The sequence below is a fragment of the Saccostrea echinata genome, unplaced genomic scaffold (assembly GCF_033153115.1).
Source record: "Saccostrea echinata isolate AGI-Se365-2 ecotype Australia unplaced genomic scaffold, CSIRO_AGI_Sech_v1 ptg000029l, whole genome shotgun sequence".
Classification (NCBI taxonomy): domain Eukaryota; kingdom Metazoa; phylum Mollusca; class Bivalvia; order Ostreida; family Ostreidae; genus Saccostrea; species Saccostrea echinata.
The window spans coordinates 8,610,860-8,627,447 of NW_026889778.1; the positions used below are offsets into that span (position 1 = coordinate 8,610,860).

At 34.1% G+C, this 16,588-nt stretch overlaps 1 long non-coding RNA gene and 1 other non-coding gene across 2 annotated transcripts; one reads left to right on the forward strand and one right to left on the reverse strand.

Moving 5' to 3' along the window:
• The first annotated feature begins 278 nt into the window (after positions 1–278).
• On the forward strand, positions 279–971 carry LOC133195573 (uncharacterized). The gene is made up of 3 exons (XR_009722219.1): positions 279–358; positions 458–586; positions 899–971. It is a non-coding gene; the product is annotated as an uncharacterized LOC133195573 (long non-coding RNA).
• Positions 972–3,677: 2,706 nt separating this feature from the next.
• Positions 3,678–3,750, reverse strand: Trnat-cgu (transfer RNA threonine (anticodon CGU)). The gene has a single exon. It is a non-coding gene; the product is annotated as a tRNA-Thr (tRNA).
• Positions 3,751–16,588: the final 12,838 nt, after the last annotated feature.

A 16,588-nucleotide genomic window follows, 5' to 3' on the forward strand; every position in this document is an offset into this window, starting at 1 on the left:
GCCAGACCCTTGAGGCCGGAACCTTTCGGTGTCAATGTACAGATGGGTGGATGGATTCAACATGTTCTTTACGAGTGCCAACAACTAACAGCAGGGACAAAGGTAAGAATCCGATGATGAGCAAGATATCATTTACATGGGTTGTCATCCTAAAATCATTTGTCTTACACTTTAATTTTGTATACATTATCAAATTCATATTTTTTATTTTCTGTGTTTTTCTACTAAACCAATTTAGGAATCGACTGCGATCAGGATTATTTTGGAGTAAATTGTACTACCTACTGTCGGTCACGTGACGACAATTTTGGCCACTACACCTGTGATACCAATAGTGGATCTAAAATATGCTTAAAAGGTAAAGCTGGTGTATATTAAGAAGTACAATATGTTTGAATGCATACATTTTTGAACTTCCCTTTTCTGAGATATTTTCATTGTGTACGATTTCTAACAGGCTGGCAGGGGAGGGATTGTAATGTTCAGATTCAGACTAACCATTGTCAAAGTTCACCTTGCTCAAATAGCGGCACGTGTCTCAACTCAGATGGAGGCTATCGTTGCCTCTGTGTTGAAGGATTCACTGGTATGACGTTAAACAATAACTGTTTCATTCTCATTATTGAATTTATAATCAAATATTTAATGCTAGTTTTCCTGTTTGAAATTTATTAAGTAAACGTACCACATAATATTGTGTAAGATTACTGCCTACATGCTTCTGTAACTTTAAATTATCATTGAAATTACATTGCCATTATTTTTTAAATGCAATTGATGAGTCCCCTACAATAGACCCATAGAAAGTACTGTTTTAGTTTAAAAGACAAATACTCCAAATAATCATTGCTTGATCATTGAAAAATTAACTTTATTTCATGGGATGTTGCATCTTTAGGCACACGATGCGACATAGAAAACCTTTGCCATTTTAACCCTTGTAAGAATGGCGGTACTTGCCAGACCCTTGAAGCCGGAACCTTTCGATGTCAATGTACAGATGAGTGGATGGATCCAACATGTTCCTTGCGAGTGCCAACAACTAACAGCAAGGACGAAGGTAAAAATAAGATGCAATCTGATTGAAATCAGATCCTTGATCCGCTCACATAGATCGTAGCGATCTAAGTGAAAGGATCAAAGGATCTGATTTTAATCAGATTAAAATCAGATCAGGAGTAAGGTATCATTTACATAGGTCGTCACACTAAAGTTATTTGTCTTACATCTTGATTTTGTATATATAATAAAATTCAGTTATTTACATCTGCTATGTTGGTTTACTAAACCAAGTAGGAAATTGATTTGAATGCCATTTTTTATGTAGAGTCACGCGTAGAAATATACACGGAGAAGCTTGCGCAAACGTCGCGTCACGATAGGGCTAACGAGACGGTAACGAAAATAGAACGATATAGGGCAGCAACAAATTCAGATCTTCAGATATATTTATGCTGGTTTGAAACATATAAATTGTGTGTGAAATAACACAGACTTGCAGGTGTGTAATTCACACAGTCTTACAAATAGGCATATTTTTCATGAGGCGCCAGTGCGCTTCATACGACATGCCAACGTTATAAGCTTGTGTGATTTACACAGTAATACCACTCACACAGCTAAAAGAATATTACTGTAGTACATATCCCAAGGTGGACATGCACCTTCATTTTAATCTTAGCATTATAGAAAATATCTTTTACGAAACCCCAGTTCTTTGGATATTTCCTTATTACTATCCGACATTTCGTGTAATATGAGTTTTGGACACCATAAAACATTTAAAATAACCAGCAAATATGTTTACTTGATACGCCTTGAGAGAAAGTTGACTTCAAGTACTGCTTGGTGTGTGATTTGAACAAACGTTTCTGATGTAAGCAGCTGGTAAGGTTTATATTCTATTATTCTATTATTTTATCTTAGTTATTTTCTACATTTATTTCATTTACATGTTTCCCTAAAAAACAGTCACTGCGTTTTTCATCACCTTTTTAGCATCTTTATTCTGCTTAATTTGATTCTATTTATAGAAACACGAATTTGACTATTTCAAAGTACGAAAAATTTCTATTATGATAGTTTGTCATGGGAGTAACCAAAACTCATCATTGCTTTTGTCTATGAGTTAAGTATGTACTTGATTTAGGACAGTATGTACATTATCTTTATTTATATTTACAAAATATGGTGTGCATTCATGTAAGACCATATGTGACATTAAACTTTTTTTCTTTGTATTTTATTGGAGGTTCTTTCCAGCTACTTATAATCCATATTGGGGCTACCCTGAGTGTCTTGTCCACAATCTAGTCTTGTTGTGAGCCGTACTTATTCTATTCAGCCTGTGGAGTAGACGGACCGTGTGAGAACGAAAACAACCAAAGAACATTGTTTTTTTCAAATTATGTTTTTGTATTTTATTAAATATGTACAAATGTGCAACATATAGTTTCAGAGGAAAGAACATGCAAATCTCTATTATAGACCATATGTCTGTAGCTCACACATGGTGCCACAGGCACTTGTTTCTGCAAATCAATGAATTTTTAAACCCATAGTATAATAACACAAGGTATCCACTCCAACTTACATGGAGTTCCCCCTCCCCAGAATCGCACTCATTTACTTTACTTTTTGCAAACTGTATATTACCATTATCTTCTACGATAATCTACTAGTATCTACAAAATGGCATGCTTGTCTTTATTTTTTTTATCTCCGTAAACAGCGTCATTATTCGTCTCACATCAGGAAATACCTTGTGTTATTACACGTATTATAATATGAGTTAAAACAATTATATTATTGCAAATACAAGTACCTGTGTATGGTACAGCTAGTTTCTTCAGGAATTATCGTAGTCTTAGTGCTGACCTTAACAAAAAAATACTATTAATAGGTAACTATATTTTACTATAGTATCAAAGTTTTCACTATAGTAGATAATTTTTTATGGATTTCGGATTGTTATAATCTATGTTCTCCAATATTAATACATGAACATTTTTAAAATTTAAAATTTTATCCGTATTTACACTCGTATATGCACACCCCTTACCAGAATAAAAGCCTTCTGGCACACAGTTGCTGAATTTTTCGTATGCAATTTTTTTCTGGCATACAGTTTGCGGCATACTTGCAGCAAAGTTCTGTCACATTTGCAGTAAACAATTCCTTTTATTGTGCAGTTTGCTGCAAGTTTGCGGCACACACTTGTGGCATATTTCTGGCATATAGTTAACTGCAAGTTTGTGAAACATTACTGGCATTCAATTCCATGTTAATATATCTTACTTGTACAAATTAATTTTACAAGAACATAAATAACTCAACGCCTTAGCTTATAAGAAAAGAACACTCAAGCAATTTTAAAAATCATTTTTGAAAATTTCAAGGGAAAGATTGATTGATTGATTTTATGGTGTTTTACGTCCCATTCGAGAATTTTACTCATATAGAGACGTCACCATATACCAGTAAAGGGCTTCAAATTTTGACCTTTACTCGGCACTCAAGGCCATTGAGCAGTGAGGGATCTTTATCATACCAACGCCTGCCATGACACAGGGCCTCGGTTTTTAAGGTCTCATCCGAAGGACCCGCAACTTTCACTTCAAAATGCCAGAGAGCATGGCGAAGGATCAGTTGCTACCAATTTTTTATCGACTTTGGTGAGTCGCGGCCGAGGTTTGAACTCACGTCCTCCCGATCACGAAGCGAGCGCTCTACCGACTGAGCTACCGTGACGGTTTCAAGGTAAGATATATAACACTAACAGTAAAATCAATGTTTAAAAAAAGAGTAGCACAGGATGAGAACAAAAACGTGTTTGTTGAACAGTTACACTGTATATTTCAGACAAAGAAACGGAACAAAAATAACTTAATACATTCACAACCATTAGTGCATAGAAATCACTGAGTATGACACAAATTTAAAATTGGTCTTCCTGCAAAATGAATACAGGATTTCTGGTTAACAACAACCATTACACAAAGAAACAAATAAAAGAAAATTTACCTCTTACAATGAATTTCAACTGCACATATCAATGCAAAAATGATGCACAAAATGAATAAAAATCAGAGTATTTTAAGGTCAAGATCTAGTAAATGAAAGGTGCCTACAGATTTCTCAAATTTGAGAAATAAATTCCTTTAATGGTGCTTTATAACTTTAGCTTGGTCAGATAAGGTGTTTCGGGCATAATTTGTAGATGAACAAGACGAAAAATCATATTCTAAACTGTCATTTTCAATGGAAAATTAAGAAAATTGGTCATGAATACGGGAGTTTTTTTCCATATCAGACAAAGAAATGCATCCAGATTGCCTACAGTCTCTCAGAAAACGGTAATTTGTATGTTCTTGGCCTCTTCTTTAAAATAATATTAAATTGAATATAGGTATCGGGATTACTTTTCACATGATTTCAAATTGAATTCTATGAAAGTACTTTATTTTCTACAAAATTCTACTAGAGCCATAAAGTACGGGAAAAAGAAAGTTAAAATTGATTATGACGTCATAATGGATCTAGTACCAAAAAGTTAGTCTGAAGTCATTTACTAGATCTTGACCTTAAAGATAAACTTATTCAAACATTAATTGGGTATGTTCAGAAGAAAAATTGGGTATGTTCTGAAAAAAAAATGTGTTCAACAATAATGAATTGAAAATGTGAATGGAGTTCAAGGGTTTCTCGCCGTCAAATTTAAAGGCTGTCTTAAATTAGCTGTGTAAGCTTGAATTGAATGCCATGTTAAATTCTGGTTCCCTCATCCTCAACTCTTTTTATTGCAAACACTAAAAAAGATCATGAGGGGAAAAAAATTCATAAACAAACTGTGATATGTGAGAACGTATTAAAATAGAAAATCAGCAATACTATACAATTCTTATTCTTGCACATGTATAATACAATCAAAACTGTCTTAGCGGCCACTTGAAATCAACGTCCATTCGAGACCAGCAGCAACTTTCAATTCCCCTGACACCATATACTATGTATTTTAACATGTTTAACTTGAATAAATGACCATTAAGTCTTGTGCAACACGGTCAGTGGCCACTCAAATCCTCACCAACAAAGCTATTTACGTTGTAATAGGTGGCTATTTTGCCCATTGTCGTGATTCTATCACGTTTTTAAAACAAATTCGCTTGTAGAATCCATATAATGATGGAGGAGCGTCCTTTGCCGTTGCATTTCCCGGGAGTTTTTGTTACCACTTTCTTGGTATTTCAAATTCACTTTCCTCAACTAACCTCTCATAATTAGGAAGGGCTTCCTTTCCAACATCAACAAGTATCTGTTCAAAAGATAGAGAGAAATTACTTACATGGCATTCATTGAAACCAAAATTCATATAAGCATAATTCAATAACATAATTTTGACCTAGTGATCCCACATTTGTATCTGCTTTTGTGTCATATTACAATATAGAACATATTGACAAATAAGGATTAAAATAAAACACCTACATTTTTTTTTAAAAATCACATCCTTCTCTGATATATTACATAGTATATTGTGTATTTTGTGACGAAACATTTAGAATATGGACCCACTGATTAACTTTGATTCATTTACTAACGCAATTATTTTGAATCCATTGCAAGTTACCTCTTCTCAGCGAAGAGAATCTTTGCCTGCATGATAAATACCCGTCTGAATAAGAAGCAAGACATATCTCCGATTGCAGGTTCTTCATTCCATCCATATTTATGTATGAAAATTGGCTTTCATTGAGAAGAATTCATACGCAGAGTGATTAATATTTGAAGTCATGATTCAATCATGAGGAAAGGTTGTCATCTAATAGATATCAGATGACGCAAAAAATGAAGTGAATAAGAATCAATTGTGCTCCATCAAGTGTATACAATGAATGTACCAAATCTTGAATTCCACAGATGCAATAACCTTGACTTTGATGCATGACCTTGATCATGGAGATGGCTATGACACACAATATAGGCAAAAATAACTCTTGTGTGACATAACAGTAAAGTCAATAGTTCTCATATGTGTCTTTATGTAGAGTCATGGGCTGGATTTTGTAACTGTAGTTGACTTAACTTTAAAAAAACTTTAATACATGGTCATGGCATACTGTGGACTCAAATCCAGATTATTTTTGAAGCTTCAATTCAAATCAATTCATCTGTGGTTTAGAAACTGCAGGGGTGTTTAAAGTAAAGTGTTACATTGACCTTGACTTAGGTTTGATCATGAATTATGATAATGTCACACTTGGATGTCAATGACCACTATTTGATATATCAAGTTGTTAACTTGGATGACTTAATCATTTTTATGATACATGTATATAATTTTTTGAGCTGAACAAAGACTTCTTTAGAGGAGTCATTGAGCCATTTTGTACTAACTATCACGTTTTGTTCATTATAGCTTGATAGAAATGGGCCAGAAAAAAATTTAAGATGACCGATGCACATGTTGGTAAAGAAGCTAAAACTTAATTACAGTGACTTTTCTGTTGTGACCTTGAGTCAAAGAAACTTAAGTCAAAAGCAACGTGAATTTGGAATTTCGAGCCAATTACTTCAGCGATTTAAAAGTTAATATACAGTCACATATCTAAACCGGACTTACTTATCTATCTATTAAAACCATATTTCCATTCTCTAGTCTGTCCTTCTCCAACCCTTATAAAAGCCTCAGCGTTGTTCTCGGTTCGATGTATTTTGCTCCGCAGATTTCACCTGAGCACACGTAATATACTTGGGCGCGACAAAAAAATACTTCTGTATGCCTCTGCCACATCAGGGATAAAATTCACCAAAGATATTCGATAACCGTTGCACAGGTCCATGCATTACAAAGTTATATAAACAAAAATGCACGTTCATTAAAATTAAACGTAAACAAAAAGCGATAATTGAATAATTGCCTTCTATAAATGAATTATTGCAAACATCAATTCAACGATTGCGTGCAAAATTTAATTATTAAGTTCATCAGTTCACTTTATTCGATAATTCTTTACAGAGAACGACTAGTTAGTTATATATTCAATACACATATCCATAATTAATCATCTCTTTAAGTGAAATGTTGATGTCTTTAAAAATGATGCGCAGATTAAAACCTCTAACAAAACCATTGTAAAACTATTCAAAATGTCTTCAACTGAATTAAATAGATCACAGCAATTATATATTGCTCTCATGCTTCAAAGTCACATTTCACTCTTTATGCTTTTAACATTCCAGTCAACGAAAGCGAATTCTACCCTTTCTGTACTGGCTTCCTAAATTTCGTAAAATACTTACATACAAAGACACATTGCCGATTTCAGCTAGACCTTATCAAAAATATATACTGCTGGAAAAGGAGAAACTTCAGACGTGTTGTGCTAGAGCATATTAGAGAATTGGTGTGAATAAACTGTTGATTCTCAAAAAAAAAAACCAAAGAACTTTCAGAAAATTTAAAACGATAACATTTTCTTCCAAAATTCAGTAACATCAAAACGTATGCCTTTTCTACGTATATACATTCCTCACGACAGACATCTGCTTTTTCAATGAAAATAGAACTCGGAAATTTTCTTATCTTCTGATTCGCAGTCTTCAAAATTGCTTGTAAAAGGCACTCTGATTCTTCACAAGGTTCATGCTGGAGTTCTTTATTGACAACATCTATGTTATCTTTGGAGACCAGGTCTTCCAAAATCTACTGGAATTTCGATCGACACTAATTGTGCTCATTTATTAATTGACCTGTTTTTAGATGCCTATGAGGCAGAATTTATTTTAAAAAAAAAACACTTCTTCATGAGAATAAATAAAAAAAAAAACCATATGTTGTGGCCTTCAACTAGAGACAACTTCAGATATTCACAACGTTTTATCAATTAACAATAGTTATTTCCATTTATATGAGGACTCGATTTATCCCAGTGAACTCGAAATAAAAGACACCACAGAATCTGCCACATCTGTTTCATATTTGAATGTTTTACTGACTATAGAAAATAAGGGCCAACTAACAATAAATTTGTATGACAAACGAGATGAGTACAGCTTTCTATCGTCAACTTACCATATCTATATATGTAGCAACATTCTACTATCACCTGAATATGGTTTTTATGTTTCCAAACTGATTCGATACTCAAGAGCATGCTCTGAGTACGATCAATTATTAAATCGAGGCAGACTTCTGACAGAGGTTACAAGGATTTCAACAACCACTTTAAAGTCAGCGTTTCGTATACTCTATGGTCGTTATAATGACTTTATTTACAAATAAATCCTATCTTTGGGTCGTATTTTTGACTGACATAATTCCTTACCAATTGTTCGGCAATAGATACTAAATTTGACAACAGATTATTCCATTAAATTAAGTTCTACAAATGGTAATCTAATTTTAACTCGTATAGTTTTCTAATGAAGAGATTTTTTTTAAAAAATCATGTCTTATCGATTTATCGTGAGGCCATTATTTTCACACCGAATTATCTACCGACTTTTCACCTTACCAACATGACAGGAAGCACACGGTAGGTGGGACCACTCGACAGTGGATGCTTAATTACTCATCCATTGCACCCGATCTCACGTCTGTTATTTTTAAAGATCGTGTTTGCTCTACTCAGAATTTGTACTGTTTCAATTGACTTTGAGTTTATCTTCATATTTCATTTTAAGGTCAGAAGACAGGTTATATTATTGAATAATATATATTTTTTCCAAGTATAAGATATTGAAATATTGCTACTTTAACAAGTTTCCTCACTAAAAAATGAAGTACATTACCAGCCATTTGTGGAAGATACCAGTGGATGGTGTTTCCTATATACATGTAATCCTATTTGAAATAACTAGCATTGCTAAAATCACAAATGCCGGTGTATTTATTTTTCAGTACACTTTGAGTTTAGAAATCACACAAAAATGATTAATTTGTTGCATATTATCAAGAAAAACAAAGATATTCGGGGAACAAGTCGTCATATTATGCATTGTATTTACTAAACACATGTAAAAGGTATTTTAATACAAATAAATAAATTAGCTGTCAATGAATTCACAATATCCTTGGTCCGCAAAAAATGTACAACGATTGTATGAACTGCCGGTGATTTCACGACACAGGGATTTCAACAACCTCGTTTTAAGTCGTTGTAATGACCATGTACGCAAATATAACCGATCATTGTATCGTATTTTGGATAACATTTTTTATATCAATTTTTACACTCTTATACTAAATTTTCCGCCTACCTGATCAATACTAAGGCCTCCAGGCGGGTATGACCTTGACAGACTCCTAGCTTTAGGCACCTGATCCTATCTCTGTTATTTCCGGGGGTCCGTGTTTTTTTCCCTGTTCACAGATTTACATTGATTGCATTATTTTTAGATCGATCACTGTTCGTCATCTTCACCTTTTTCATCACAAATATACATAGCGGAAAATAAAGATACATAGCGGAAAATAAAGATACATAGCGGGATACATATTGGTAAATGTTCTACCATGCATCTTTACTCTTCAGCAGTGAAGGAGAAACTGTGAAACAACATATTTTAAAATGGGTGTCGATTGTTGATTGATTGATCGTATATTTTCTTACGTCCCAGTCGAGAATTTTTTACTCATATAGAGACGTCACCATATTCAATTTTTGACCTTTACTCGGCACTCAGGGCCATTGAGCAGTGAGGGATCTTTATCGTGCCAATGCCTGCCGTGACACAGGGCCTCGGTTTTAAGGTCTCATCCGAAGGACCCGCAACTTTCACTTCAAAGTGCCAGAGCGCATGGCGAAGGAACAGTTGCTACCCATTTTTTATAGACTTGGGTCAGTCGCGGCAGAGATTCGAATCCACGACCTCCCGATCAAGGAGCGAGCGCTCTACCGACAGAGGTACCGTGAACGGTGAAGTGGTGTCGATCAGACGTGGATACTAACAAGGTCAACGAGAATTTGAAATTGCAAAATTTTGTCAAAATCACTATAATCTGAATTTTCAAAACTAAATGAACCATGATAAATTAAAGGCTTTGGACATTATTTACAACTGCTTTTTAAAGCATCAGTGATCTATGTAGACTTTTTAGACTTCGAATAATTTGTTGAAATTTCCAATTTTTAGGTCACATGAGTCACTCAGGTGACATATTGGTATCTGTTTTCGTCCGTCTTCGTGCTTTAATATTTGAACATTTTCAGCTTCTTCTCTGGAACCCCTTAACCAATTTCAACCAAATTTCTCATAGAATTTCTAGGGAAGACGGGGAATATTTTTTTAAAATTCATTGTCCCTGCCATCCCCCCCGGGGGGGGGGGGGGCATTAGGAGTGGAGCTAAAACCATGAAAATTATTGCTACCTATAAAAATCTTCTTCTTTACACCTGTACATCAAGCAGTCAAACTGTTGGCATGACTGTAATTAGCTTCCCACCAGAATTATGAAATTCGTATCCCCTGGGTCAGGGGTTCTGGAGTTAGGGTGGTGCTCTAATGATTATTTATTGTGAAAATGCATAATTTCTTGAAACGTCTTCCTCTCTCTCCTGTATATTAAGCAAACAAACCAAGTATATAGTTTTGATGAGCAAGGGTGCCTAAAAATTGTGAATTTCGAAGCCCCTGGGTCAGGGTTTTTGGTGTTAGGGTGAGGTTCTATTGACAATAAAGCGAAAGTGAAAATATATTATTAGTATTTTTTTTTATTTTTTTGAAAAATCTTCTTTGCTGCTAGGTACCTAGGAGACAAGCAGGGTATATGAAGTTGTAATTAGGAAAGGTATTATTGCCAGATTTTTTAAATTCGGCACAACGTGATCAATCTATCAATTTGTATTCTACTGAAAGAAGTTGTTCCCCTTTGCTATTCACTTATGATTATAAATCACTGCAAATAATGTATTTGAAAGGTCAATTGAATAATAGAACTTTACGAGAATTTTTATGTTTAATACATAAAGTACTTTCTGTAATGGTTAAAAGCCGAAAACTGGCCATTATATCAGATATTAGGCCCGAGGCGCGTTAGCGCCGAGGAGAGTCTAATATCTGACATAATGGTCAGTTTGAGGCTTATAACTAACTTACTTAAACATTTCACCAATGTCGAACACTTCCATTGTTGAATTATTAGACAGCTACAGGTAAACAAGTCTCGTTCTGCTTGGGTGACTACCTGGCATTGTTCATTAAGTTAGGCCAAAGAAAACTAGTTTTGGGTTTTCTTCTGTAGTTTTTCAATAGTAGGAACCATCGACTCATGTTTTATATCAATAAATATGAACATTAACTTTGTTTAGTCGTTTTTATCCACATTGCGACATTTTGATATATACTACGCATGCGTAAAAGTTAGATCTTTTAATTAATCTTGACAATTTTTTTTTGTTTTACAACGCTACACCACGTATGAAGGCGTATCTTTTAAAACAACGACTTCTTCAGATTCAGGTATTTTGACAATGGCACTAATCGAGAACTCCAAAATGCAAATTTTAGTTTAAAGTTTTCTACGGTGAAATCCGGAGAATTTCTTAAATTTTGGATATTGTAAGATTGCGAGATTTTTTTGTGAAATTGGGAGATTATTTCTGATATTCTATAATATAATAATATTTCTCATTTGACACCAGCCACTCCTTAAAGCAACAAACACTCGCTCAAACCTAGGATAGGATCGGATGAGCAAATGGTCACATATCACCTAGCAAAAATTACAGGATTACATCACAGAAACAATTAAAATTTGGTGAGCGGAATAGTTAAAGGCAGAAAAATGGATGTTCCACTAAACAAAAAAGCCCAAGGTTGTGTGTAAGAAAACGCAAGCATCTGATTTTGTGTCCTCAAGATTCTGTGAATGTTCCGTGTGTCAATTGTTATAAAATGAATATCAATGAAGGGCAAATTTGTGAAATTTAAGATCGGTGCCACGGATTCTTCTACAATATTTCCTGTGAGACATTCAGTTCACCGTGGATTATTCATGCCTATTTCAATAGGATTTTTTGTGTGAAATATTTATAATTTAAACTACTAAGTTCGTACATTGTTCATATTAAATTGTTAAATTTATCAAAGCCTTTTCAGTGCTGTTAATTTATATGTATCGCCCTTTGTTTTAATTTTAATGTTACCTGTATACGTAGCTGTCCACTAAGTTGAATTTTATTGGACACCTAAAGGTAACTTATTGGACAGAGTGCAGGACAATAAGAAATTTACTGAACCAGGTTTAACAAAAGATGACGTCACAAAATGTTTTAATGGTTTCTATTGTGGGATAAAATATCTTCTCTTTGTACATTCAACGTTCTTGAAAGACTAAGAGAGGCCAATGTGAGAGGGAATAGTAATGGTGCTCATGAACTATTGTTTAGTCCACATGGGGATAGTCAAAAAGGGGGGGGGGGAGGTAAAGACAAGAAAAAAGATCAACTCAAAGATTTGTGACTCAGCAATAAAATAATTATTTTGCTGATCCCTGATCATCCTATTTCTCTTGCATTCGGACAACATGGCTTTATTTATCAGCTTCTTTTGTTTTATTTTATATTTCATATATTGTTCCTTCATAGTGCTACATCATACTCAGGTTACCAGTTAGTCCCTTGGGTCTTTTGTATTATGTATTAGATTTTTTTCAAAACTTGTATATGAAAAGAAGTAGCTCCTTGCAGTGGCCTTCAATTTCCAGTTAGATGTGTCGACGACATCCTACTTGAAGGAATATTGGCCTCGTAGAATTTTGACCTCTGATAGATTCTAGATTAAGGATATAATTTCCTTGGGAATGACTTATGGTGGATAACTCCGAAAGTTCTTAATAAGCTTGATTACACATAACTTCTCTTAGGAATGACTAAAAACAATTATACATGATTGGTAAAAAGTAACTTGAGTTAAATGAACCATATAGAGAGTAAAAAATGTGAAGATTACGGACAGTGATCAATCTCATGATACAGTTAAAGAGGACAACTTCGATGACTTTATTTGCTGAATGTATTTGAAGGCATACTGTTGAAAGGCGTTATCAGATTCCCAACAGACGCATTCTGACCCCCAGGTCATTCAATGTACAGGATGCTCTCCTTTTGATGTGACAAAATGTATCCGTGCTCTTGAGAATTTTTTGTTGGGTTTTCCTTATTTTCCTGTAAACCTTAAAAATCCCAATTCACACTTGTTGTGGAAACTGAAGAGATTTTGAAAAATATTTTCCTATATATCAGAAATAATATTAATACGTATTTGGATCTTCCGCAATAAAGCGAAAATACTTAATTTTCTCTAAATCAGATTATATCACGATTGCCAGTATAGATCATCGCATGTGATCATTGAATGCATCATGGTTTCCCTATTTCATATCTTGTGTGGGTTGATATATTTTATCAATGCTTCCTTAACTGCGATTAATATTTAATCTTGCGGCGCCTCTCTGTGTTTTACAAATATTAAATATTGATGGAAGGAGGGGGTCTCGTTCTGAAAGATGATGTTGACGTTATGGTGTTGCCAGCTTCTATTTCTTGTCACTTTTGTTGAGGTATTTGCTTCTTTAAATTAACTTGTCTTAAGATTCATGTTAATTATCCCATAGCACGGATTCTTAAATAGAAAAATGTTTCCTGTAAATAAGCAAAAACTTCAAATAAATCATCGAACTTATTTTCCCATCACAACGAAATGTGAGGGTACTCACGTGTGTTAATAATATGACTTTAGAAAGAGGTTCTTTTACATGTGGCAAATAATTTACTATATATCATGTATAGAGGAATTTTTTGCCTCTCATAGTTAATATAAATTTAGAAAGAAAAAAGAAATTCCTACCATTCAAGTTTTCTCCGACTTTAAGAATGTAAGAATTGAAATACTTTATATATAAGATTGAAGCACTTTGAAAATACACTCTATATTTAATGATATATAATGCAGGGAAAATGCATCTAAGTAGATTTTATTTTTAAACAAGAATGCGAAAATTATACTATTTTTAATGTAAGGAACCCCGAGGAGGAATCCCTCTTTCTCTAAGAATAGGGAAACGTTTCAGTCTAGGTGGGCCCTTTAAAATCCCCCCTAGGAAAAAAAAAACAATCTGCTGATAATGAAAATTGAGCTCCCTCCCCGTGCTTATCAATATTTACTGATTGTCCACATGCATCCTTTTAAAAAAAAAACAAAAAAAAAAAAAAAAAAAAAAAAAAAAACGATGCTTAGGGATACATCTTTATTTTAAGTGCATATACCACATCATTATCTCCTTCAAAGCGACAATAATGAGGATTTAGTCATGCCGCTCCAATTTTGCAAGAAATAATGTCAGCTGCACACTATCATAATATGCTGCTTTTCTTAATATTTGAGAAATAAGATTCTTTACAAAGAGAACTAAAAACTCCACCCATGATTCTCCTTACTTACTGTGGAATTGATAATTTTATTTTCAACAAAAAAGGGGAAAAAATTATAATGGTGACTATTTACATCCTGAAATAGATATGTAGGGGGTCGGGACACCTCTCGCTTTTGATGGAACATTTTTATAATCAAGGGGGTCGGGAAAATGATGGTGACCCATGTGACGACTACTACAGTGCTTGTGACCACCGATTTATTATCTGTCTGGACAGAATCACTGGGTAAGATAAACATGTAGAATGCATGAAAAAACTAAAAATGCCATTTTTGAATACCTTGTCCATCCCATTAAATTTGTACTTCCTTTTAAAAAAAATCTTTGTAGCAATAAAAATATAATTAAGGTTCATGGATACTCTGATAAGAGAGATACATTTAACGAAGTCCTAATGGAATAGATTTCTATTATTCCTTTACGAATGAATTTGAAGTTTAAATGTCGTTTCTGTCCAATTTTGCCCCGCAAGCTTATAATATGAAAGAAAAAAAATGTAAGATTTATTTATGAATTATATATATGATATTTTTATGCATGTTCATCTAAAAATCGACCAAATGATAATAATAAAATAGTAATAATAAAGAAAAAAAAATCATGAAATAGGCGCGATTTTAAGCGAGGGAGCTTTTTTCATTAATGTGTTGAAATAAGGTTCTCCAATTGTCGATTCTCATGAGCGCTCCCTCATACGCAAAATCTGGACTGCGCGTTCCTGTAAATATTTCTTACATATTGGTAGCACTATGCATAAATCATTAGTTCCAAAAATACGTTCTATTGTCCTTTCACTGTATTGTAGACCTTATAATGTCCACAGCTGTCCATATGGGAGGAGGTCGACGGATGAAATCGACGATAAAAATGTCCTATACTTTGGCAACAACGTAGGGGGTGTTGCCAATCCAATGTTTTTCCCTTTCGCCGAGTGGCCAGTATAATACATATTTTCTTACGTGTGTGTGTGTGTGTGGGTGGGTGGGTGGGTGAGGGTGTGTGTGTGTGTGTTTCACAATTTAACATTTAAAGTACCAATACATGAACAATTGACATGATTGAGCTCTCAGCAAATCATCCTTTCAGGGTAGCCTTATGATTAAGGTGGAGGTATGGGATTATGACGACTTAAATGATGATGACTTCATCGACTTCCTTTACCGTATATATAGAACTAATGCAGGCCTCAACACCACTTCAGCTGCGATGGTACATTATACTCTCAGTTCGGCTAAAACAATGTACGCTTAAATATTTACATTTATTGTAATTTTCCTTATAAAATCCACTGTAAATCTACAACCTTCAATACTCCGTAACACACACGAAAGCTTGTCTCTGCGTGGTAGAATACTTAGTAAGAAATTTATTCATTTTCATGACTCTAAGAACACCAAAATGTACGAGTATTGTTTTGACTCAACTTAATTAGAACAATTATCCTATTGAATTATTGTTAAAATATAATAATTGTATGTTTAATATTAATTTGTCAAATATTCATTTGCGTTATTTAACTTTCCACATCAAACGGCTCTTACAATTAAGCACATCAGTTCTGAAGGCGCTAAATTCATAATAAAGATTAACGAAATACACAAGCACGAAGATGAAAATAAGAGAATATAAATATAAGCATTGTATTCTTATTTTTGGATTTTTGGACATCCAAAAATAAGATTTCAATGCTTATATGACATTTTCATATTCATGATTATTTTTATATGTCCTAGCATGTTCTTGGGTTTGACCTTGTCAGCAAATACAGTCTATCATTAAGTCACAATGCTGACTGTTGTTTTTCATACAAGTTGTTCGGCCATTATTTACACACTGAATTTTCTACGGATTTTACCGTTTACACGATCATGTCAAGGAGCACACGGTGGACCGGTCGACAGCTTACTCCTCCATGGCCTCCTGATCCCGCCTCTGATGTTTTTTGCTCTGTTCCCGATTTGTATTGTTTAAATGAACTATGAGCTTGAATACTGTTCCATTTTTCATGCACAAGGAGATGTCAATGTAAGTATGTTCAGACTGTTCGAGCTGTGCATCCAAAACATATTATTGTATTCAACATGAACATTGAAAGCTAGTTTTGGATTTGGAAGATTTGTACACATGCAAAGCCAGTGCAACGATGGTTCT